This window comes from Rhinopithecus bieti, unplaced genomic scaffold, assembly GCF_001698545.2.
Source record: "Rhinopithecus bieti isolate Rb0 unplaced genomic scaffold, ASM169854v2 scaffold_21703, whole genome shotgun sequence".
In the NCBI taxonomy this organism is placed as follows: Eukaryota; Metazoa; Chordata; class Mammalia; order Primates; family Cercopithecidae; genus Rhinopithecus; species Rhinopithecus bieti.
This window is the reverse complement of record NW_016812332.1, coordinates 2,491,330-2,500,833: the sequence shown is the minus strand read 5'-3', so window position 1 is coordinate 2,500,833 and position 9,504 is coordinate 2,491,330. Positions and strand designations below refer to the sequence as shown.

The 9,504-nt window shown below is 34.8% G+C and overlaps 1 protein-coding gene across 6 annotated transcripts in view; it reads left to right on the top strand.

Annotated features, from left to right (window-relative positions):
* ARHGAP5 (Rho GTPase activating protein 5) overlaps positions 1 to 9,504 on the top strand; it is a 70,460-nt gene that overhangs the window by 7,560 nt on the left and 53,396 nt on the right. For 3 of the 6 annotated variants that reach the window (XM_017895896.1, XM_017895894.1, XM_017895895.1), the window contains one exon: positions 4,670 to 4,806. The exons of the other annotated variants lie outside the window; for them this stretch is intronic. The gene's annotated coding sequence lies outside the window, so the exon portion shown is untranslated. The remainder of the gene's footprint in view (positions 1 to 4,669; positions 4,807 to 9,504) is intronic. 6 annotated transcript variants of the gene reach the window in all.

Genomic DNA, 9,504 nt, shown 5'->3' with positions numbered 1-9,504 from the left:
AAAAAAAAAAAACTATCTACATTAACTTTTTTTTAAGTCTCTGATTTGTTATTCATTAGTTCAGATTACTTTTATTTAGCACTTATTATGTGCCAACCCTGGAATTACCAAGATAAATTAGATACAGGTATAATAGCTCAAGCTATGTAAAGGAGTAAATAGTTAAAAATATTAAGATGTGAAGAAAAAAGAATGCCTGTTTTTCTCAGGACCTTTGGGAATCCTTCATAGAAGAAGAAACATTTTGAGTTTTAATTGCAAGTAGGAGTTTAGATGTAAGAGAGACCAAAAAGGATAATCTTTTTTTTTTTTTCCACCACTGTGTTTTGGAAGCTGTCTACAATACTTTAGATTTGCAGTGAAATGAAACAGATTGTTAATGCTTGGTCATATATGTATGTTTTATTTCATAAAATTATTACTTGGGAAAAAGAGCATAACCTTGTAATTTCATGGTTAAAATTTGACTAGTATGTCACTTGCCTGGAGTCTCAAGCTTTTCATCATGAAGAGTTAATGGTAAAATGGATATTCATTTTCTAGTGTTAGATTAGACTTAGCCTGTTTTATTATCCCTGACCAATATTTTATTGAGCAGCGAGGCACTGAGTGGTACAAAAAGTATAAAATACTACTCCCTTAAAAGATCTTTTAACTTTTGTGGAGAGACAGCAAGCATGACACTTTAAGAATTTGAGGTATATACAGAGAAATACATACTGATTTAAAAGTTAGTAGAAAGGAATTTAGCTAAAGGAAGTATTACTTGGATTACATACTGATTTAAAGGTTAGTAGAAAGGTATTTAGCTAAAGAAAATATTACTGGGAAGTAGCACACAATTGGGGTAATGAAGGGGGAAAAAGACATTTAGGTAAGTTAATGACAGTGTGGACTGAAAGCACAGATAAGTAGAGGACAGATTAGCAGATGGGAAGAAAATATAAGATAAAAATGTGTAGTCCCAACTACTCGGGAGGCTGAGGCAGTAGAATGTGGTGTGAACCCGGAAGGCGGAGCTTGCAGTGAGCAGAGATTGCGCCCCTGCACTCCAGCCTGGGCGACAGAGCGAGACTCCGTCTCAAAAAAAAAGATAAAAATGTAAGAGCATCAGTTTTGTATCTTATGAGCCAGAGTGAAAGATTTGGGGAAGGTATCAATGCAAGAGTGATAGAAGGGGTGATATGGAAATAAACACGTAACATTGGCATAACTATTTGTCTAATTACTGTATTTTGTATTTGGCTTGTCAAACAGCCTTGGAAAAACTCTTACCTTGGCTTCTGATATGGCATAATTTGTTTATTTTCTTTCTGTTGATCATGTTCTTTTACTGATTCAAAATTGTTTGTTTCTTTTTATACTTACCTTTTGAGAGCCACGGTAATACCTCTTTTAGAGAACTAATAAAAAATTAACATACTATAATCTAGAGCTGCGATCCTTTTTGGTACCAGGGACTGGTTTTGTGGAAGACAGTTTTTTCATGGAATTGGGGGCATGGTTTTGGGATGAAACTGTTCCACTTCAGGTCATCAGGCATTAATTAGTTAGATTCACAAAGGGAGCAAGCAATCTACAGTTCTTGCTCCTCTGAGAATCTACTGCTGCTGTGGAGGTGGAGCTCAGGTGGTAATGCCCGCTTTCCAGGCCACCCCTCACCTCCTGCTGTGCAGCCCAGTTCCTAATAAGCCACAGATGGGTACCAGTCTGGAGTTGGGGACCCCTGATCTAGAGAATTTAAGATCTAGATTTCTACTCTTCTGTATTAAACAAGTATCTAATTCTTCATATGTTTTCTTTAGAAAATAAGAGTATTACACCAAATGGTCTCATAGGTAATTTTCTGAAGTTTATGATGCTGAAATTTATGTTAGTAATCCTAAACTTGCCTTGTTTCATTACCGAAGTTTCATCTGTCTTTGGAAATAACACCTGAAAGTCAAATGAACCACCATCTATTGCTGAAACTGATTAGTTTTTCATTAAGAAACACTGGCTTAATGTGTTGTCTTTTATTTCTTATGTCTAGTAGCCAGTTTCCAAGCTCTCTTTCTCTTGCATTGCTCATTTATTTATTTATTTATTTGAGATGGGGTCTTGCTCTGTCACCCAGGCTGGAGTGCAGTGGCGCTCAGCTCACTGTAACCCCCGCCTCCTGGATTCAAGATATTCTCCTGCCTCAGCCTCCTGAGTAGCTAGGATTACAGGCACATGCCATCACACCTGGCTAATTTTTGTATTTTTAGTAGAGATGGAGTTTCACCATCTTGGTCGGCCTGGTCTTGACCTCCTGACCTCAAGTGATCTGCCTGCCTCGGCCTCCCGAAGTGTGGAGATTACAGGCGTGAGCCACCGCGCCAGCTGGATTCCTCTTTTAAATTCTATGATAGTTCGGGGGCTTTTAGCCTGTAGTATTTGTCTGTCTCTTGGGCTCTGTGCCCAGTGTTGTATTCCTCTTCTAGACTAATCTGTAGTGCTTCTCTATTGCTTATGAGAAGGTCTAACTCTTGTTTTCCCTTGAGACCTAGGGTCATAACTTATATGTTCAAAACAGTATTTCTTTCCAACATGGGTACTGTACTCAGCCATTTTACCCTAATTGTACACCTGGAGAGACGACTTTACAATCCAAATCTCGTCTATTTTTTAAGGCTCACTCAAATCCTTCCTCATCATTGAAACCATTCATCTGTTTCAGGGGTCTGCAAACTATGGCTTCTGAGCCAAATCTTACTTGCTCTCTATTTTTATAAAATGGCTTTCTGCATTTTGAAATGGTTGGGGGGCAAATTAAAAGAATAATATTTTGTGATATGTGAAAATTACATGAAATTCAGATTTTCCTAAGTAAAGTTTACTATAACGTAACCATGATCATTCATTTAAGTATAGTCTATGACTGCTTTTGCAGTATGACAGCAGAGTTGAGTAGTGTGACAGACACTGTGCAGCATGCAAAGCCTAAAATATTTACTGCCTGGCCCTTTACAGAAAAAGTTTTCCAAACCCTGAGTTGTTTCAACTTGCACTTTCATTTCTTTGAATTCCTGTTGCATGTATTAGTACCATGGTATATAACACATTGCCTTTATCTCCTCAGCTATGGTACTATTTATTATTATGCGTTTTAATAATATAGTGTGGAAAGTGCTTTTCAGTTTTGTTTTTTTTTTTCTTAATGCATACTTACTTTAAAGCTTACACCTCTTGGTGATATTCTTTTTCAATCAGGTGCTCTCATTTTAAAAATTGTTAAGCCTTACCTAAAGTTGTTTGTATAATGAAAATGACGGTTCCTCTACTATATGGCATTGTAATATTTAATATCAAATTATGCCCTTCTCCCCACTTCTCGGTTCTCCAAGGTGGAGAGAAAAGGACTCAGACACTGGAAGGGAAGTGAACTACCAAGCCATAGTTACTGGCTTGGTAGACTTTCCTATATGTACCTTTATACATTGAAAATCCTTGACAAAGTTAAACCGATAGTAGCTAAGCACAGTAGATAAATACTACGGTTGTTTACCTAGGTTGATGAACATGGGATGACCTTTGGTCCTTCTGTTTTCCATACAGAAATGAAAGAATTTAGAATGACTTGCACACCAAGGCCCCAGGGAAATAACATGTTATCAGAGTAGGGTGTAGATTAAATAATAGGGTGGAAGTTAATGGGTTTGGGAATAGTTTTGGTCATTGGTTTTTTGCATATTTTCAGCAGTGAAGTTTTTTTTTCCAACAAATTGAAATATCAGTAGATAAAAATAGGTAAAGCAGAATTACCTTTGCTGTGTGGGTTTGCCGAGCTCCCTGAGTACTTTCCAGTTAGACCCTCGAAGTACTACAAACCTTTAGGCTTACTATTTATATACCCATAATGTGTGTTAATGATCACATTATAGTCTTGGGGGAAAAAAATTGGACTTTTTATGTTAGTATATTTTGCTGTACTAGATGTAATGGGCCCAAAGCAGTACGTAATTGTTGTTAAGTGTGTTTACAAGTGTGACTTCAGGATTACCTAGTGATTTGGAAGCTGAGTATTCTTAGTCTGGAGATTAAGTCATTTATTCATCAAATATTTACTGAGCACTCACTGTGTGTCAGGCACTGTTGCTGGAGATATGATTCCAAAACAAAAATCCCAATGCTTCTAGGTTATTTAGTTACCACATAAATTGTTCAAAGTTTTGATAGGTTGGTTCTCTCTTCATTTGCCTGATTATATTCTTGTTTCAAGACTAATTCATGGGAATAATGACTTTTTAGGGCGCATTTCAGCATAAAAATTGTGTGCTTTGTGGTATAAACTGTGGTTCAAAGGTGAAGTATTATTTTGAGTTCAGGACTTTGAGACCACAACATAGTGAGACTCCCTACAAAAAAATTTAAAAATTACCTATGTGTGGTGGTGCACATCTGTATTCACAGCTGCTTAGAAGGCTGAGGAAGGAGGATCATTTGAGCCCAGGCGTTTGAGGCTGCAGTGAGCTATGATCCTGCCACTGCACTCCAGACTGGGTGACAGTGAGACCCTATTTAAAAAAAAAAAAAAGAGAGAGATTATGGAATATGAGTTCCTCTCCTACAGGTATTACATTGTTGAATTACTTAGCTATTTTATGTGTGTTAGAATGACTTTTTGATATCTTCTCACTTTTCACAGCATTGATAAATTTACCAGAAATAGCAACATTAAGAAAAGGCAGGCTGGAGGTGGCTCACGTCTGTAATCCCCATACCTTGGGAGGCTGATGGAAGAGGATTGCTTGAGCCCAGGAGTTTGAGACCAGCCTGGGGAACGTAAGGAGAACCCCTCTCTACAAAAATATTTTTTAAATATTAGCTGGGTGTGATGGTGCATACCTATAGTCCCAACTAGACAGGAGGCTGAGATGAGAGGATCACCTGAGCGCAGGAGTTCAGGGCTGCCGTGAGCTATGATCATGCCACTGCATTCCAGCCTAGATGACAGATTAAGAGGCCTATCTCAAAACAAACAAAAAACAGAAAAGTAATGCATCAGTATTACACTCTGTTCATCTTTTTTTGTTGTTGTTTTCTATTGCTGCTGAACGAATTACTCATCTTTTAGTGTGCAGTTGATTATTTTATTCTTCGACTGTTTCCGACAAGTTTGCCTAAGGTTATAGAATATATGATAATCTTTGGGCTTTGTTCGTGTTTCTTTTGAATATTTGTTTACATAAGGGATATTTATTTGGTTTAAAGAAGATAGAGCATGTAATTACAAAGTTCCTTCTGTGTAATTAAGTCTTGGAAATACAATTTCTTATCATAAATTTTGTGATTCTACAAGTCTATAAACAGCCAAAAATTTTGAATTAACTATATTTGGGGTTGCACTCAACTTCACTTTTGAAAAAAAATTTTTTAAGATGTCATAAATTAAAATTAGATTCTTGTGCTGGCTAAATACATTATTATAGATTATAGTTAGCTTTCATTCTCATGGTTTCATTTTTGACTAAATATTTGAGTTTAAATTAGGATTTATGCATTGAATTAGTAGCTGTTATGTGGGAGACACTGTTGTAGGCTTTTGATATACTGGTGAAATAAAGATTTGTGCCTTGTAACTCTTTTATTACGAGTGGGATGCAGAGAGGAATAGAGTTAATGACATAAATAAGGTGTATAGGAAGTTAGGAGGGTAAAGAGTTACCAGTGGAGTCTTTGGGGATATTGTGAAAAGTGTAGTGCAAAGGCAAGAACATGCCTTCTTAGCATGTTATCTTCCTCCAGTGTGATTGAAGCAGAATGAGAAGGGTAGAATAGTATTAGGGGAGGCCAGAGAGGTAAGAGAGGGTTGGAGAAGATCTTGTAGTAAGCCATTGAAAGGACTTGCTTTTTATTTTTAGCAGTACTTGAGAGTTTTAAACAAAAGAGTGGGAAGCTCTGATTTATGTTTTAAAAGGAGCACTCTGGCTGCTCTGATATGAATAGACTGGGAAAAGGGAGCAGGAGTGAAGCAGAGGAGTTAGTTTAGAAGACTTTGGAGTAATCTTGGGCCAGAGATATTGATGGGTGAGAGCAGTAAAAGTAGAAAAAACTGAAAAGTTAAGGATATATTTTAAAGATAGGACCGTTAGGAATTTCCTGACATGGTATAATAATTTAAAACGTAAAATATTTTAAATACATACCTTTTATTAATGAATGCATCAGTTTTGTGAAAAGGTACGTGTCTTAGTTTGTTCTGACTTATTGAGATTTAAAAAAAATTTTTTTGGATTCCTCGTAGAACTTTTTTTTCTTGATTTGCAAAGGAGGATGCGGTGTTTCAATGGTCTAGTGAAATATCTTAGAAAACTTAGTTGGGAAGATAGTTTCATTTTGACACAATTTTAATTTCTATGAGGAATTCTATATAATTTCTATAAGATTATCCTAAAGGTAATCTTAAAGGCAGAATGAGAGACTGCACTGCAAGCTATTAAAAGCAGCACTATTGCTTAAAAAAGTAAAAGATTGGGAATGAAGAGATTTTCCTTCTAACCTTATAATTTCTAATAGGTTATTGCTACTTTTGTCTTGGTTTCTTCATCAGTAAAAATAAACATGATGCTAGATATCATAAGAGCAAGTTGCATGAAAGTAAGCTTATGTCAAAAATAGAAAAGATGTGCATGATTGACATAGATATTAAGACTGAAAGGAGTTTTTGAATTAACTCAAACAGCCTTCATATAATTGAAGACGCTGGCCGTTAGTTTATTAGTGGGAGCATGAAAAAAACAATAATTTTTTTTTTGTTCTTAGCACTGAAAAAAAATTGCTTGAAGAGGACAGTTTTGATCTGGATGTAAGGGGCCAATGGATAATTTGTATATATATATGAACTATCTCAGTGTTTGAAATGAAATTCCCTTAAAACCTGTTACAGCCAACTTCATGAGATCCGTTGTCCATTGAGGTGGTAATACCATACTCATTCAAACAAATGGCCAAACGCTTTTGAGGGCAAGGTGACAACAATTTTTTTTTTTTTCTATTTTGTGGTTTCTCAAACTCATCTCCCCCTTCCCTTGCCTTTTTTTTTGTTTCGTTTTCAAACCAAAGCCTCTTGAATTAAGTAAACCTATAAATCAGATAAGGAAGGCACCCCTCTGGTGAGAGCTGGAAGGACTCTCCCAGCACCCTTCCCACATCTAGGTGGAAGAATTTTTCTGTCACAGTTTGAAAATCACTATATGGTGACTCACGACATAAGCTCTGGAGTTGATTTCAAAATACCAGCAGGTAGTCTGCTTAACAGCCTTGTTAGAAGGATAAGGATGTTCCTCCCTGTATCTAATGGGCATTTTACTGTGAATTGTTGTGGAAACCGTAGAAGTCATGTGAAATTACCTTATTTTTAATTTAAACATGAACATTTAAGATTCAAATTGCCACTGTCAAATGAATGAGGATGTGTTGAAGCCTTAGTATTAAATTTTAACTTCATTATAGTTTTATTTCTGTCAAATAAAAAGCTTTCCAGTTTTCAGTGACCAATGAAAGGGTGATAGCTTGTTGCCTCCACTCTTCATTTAAGACCCTTTTGTTTCTGAAACTTTAAAAATACATTTTATGAGAGAGTGTTTTCATTTCTGCTTTACCTTTCTATCTTAACATATAGAGTATATCTCAGTGTTTTGGGGTTTATGCTATTGGAGAGCAGAAGTGAGTCTTAATGAGTAATACTATTCAGAATTACATTATTTAGGTAAGCATATATGATTTGAAGACAAGGGATGCTTTTACTTTTAAAACGTCTTTGAATTACTGTTAGTTTTCAGAATAGATGTTTGTTTAATAAAGAGTTATATTTCATTATGTAACTGTAGTGTTTTACTGTACTGTAAAATTCCCCAAAGTAATCACCAGATAAGTCTTCTTTTGATAAGTATATCATCTGGAGGTTTTGCTTTTCTAATGAAAAAGAATAGATCTTGTATTCTCTTGTGTTTTCAATATTTTGCAATTAATTAATTGTTAGGTATGGAATCATTGTGGTGTTTTCCATACTAAGTTCCCTTTATGTCACAGTATATATAACTTTGTTGTCCAGAATACACTATGTTTTTTTCTCTGTAATATCCATAAATAAAGTGTTCACTTGTTCTTTTACACAGTTCAGGTAAAGAATGTTAAAGTTGATGCTGGATGCAAATTTTCAATTTGGCCAGATTAAGATTTGTAAAAATTTTACTTAATAAAAAAAGTTAATAGGATTGGATGGGACTGCCCTAGTTTCCTTTACTACATGTATACACTGCTGCCACATAAATATTTGTAAGTCACAAGTCTCATCACATTATTTTTCGTAAATCTTAAGCAGCTTTCCATGGTTCCAAGAATCAAATAAAGAACTGAAACTAATATTTATTAAGCCTCTTCGCTAGGCACTTCACATTTTAAAAAATGATTTATAGATATAGCCCTGTTTTATAGATGAAGGAACTATGTCTTAAGAGTTTTAGGGCTTTACTGTTGTCTTTAACTAGTAAATGATAGGAGTCCGATTTTGAAATTAGTTGTATTTACACGTGGTTTCCACTTCCTTGTATTGCCGCTTCAATATAGTAATATTTACTACAAAAGTGAACCTAATATATATTTTGTTTGACTGTCAGATGGCTATTAAATATTTAGTTGAGATTGATGGAATAAGGTTCTAAAATATGAGAATAAATCTGAAATTTTATTTTTAAAAATTATGTATTATAATTTTACCAGAAATATTAGTCAAGATTTTAAATTATGAGCACAGTTTATCTTCACCATTAGTTAGTATAACATATGTTCGGTGTAATTGAAATAGATGTTTACTTACAACAGAGGTCAGTGGACTAGCAGGTATTTGTCAGAGAGGGTAGGAAGTGGTCTTTTCTTACTTTTCTTAGATTTTTTTGGTTTGTTCTTTATTTTGTCTGGATTGAGGATACTTTTCATGTGTACATTGCTAGTGATTTTTTTCCTATCTTGTGAAATTTGGAGGTGGAAATGATGTAGTTCTTTTAATTTGTTCTCAAAAGAATGTGAAGAATCTCTTAAAACTTTTTTAAAAGACCAATTTATTACCTACATGAAAAGTAATCAAAATTAAATTGTATGGAATTCTTAAAAGTTATCTTGTGTTACTAGCATATCAAATAATTCTAAAAGATTGTCTCAGATATATCATTTTAAAATTATTTAGCTTGGTGCTACTCAAAATGCGGTCCTTGTGCCCTTTGTAACTATTTTGAGAGGAAATAGTTCCAGAAAATAAGAGCGTTTAGGATCAGTTTGGCAGTTTTAGGTTTCTTGAATCTAACAAAAAATCAAGGCTTCGATGTAAAAATAAATTTCATTATATTTTGCAGTTGGTCTTGTAGGTTTGAAATAAAATTTGGTCCTTAGAGAGTTTAAGAAGCAGTGATCTATGTAAATGCCATCATTATTTGTATTGTGTTCACTTCTGTTTTCTCTGTTTAAGTATTTAAATAGTCAATT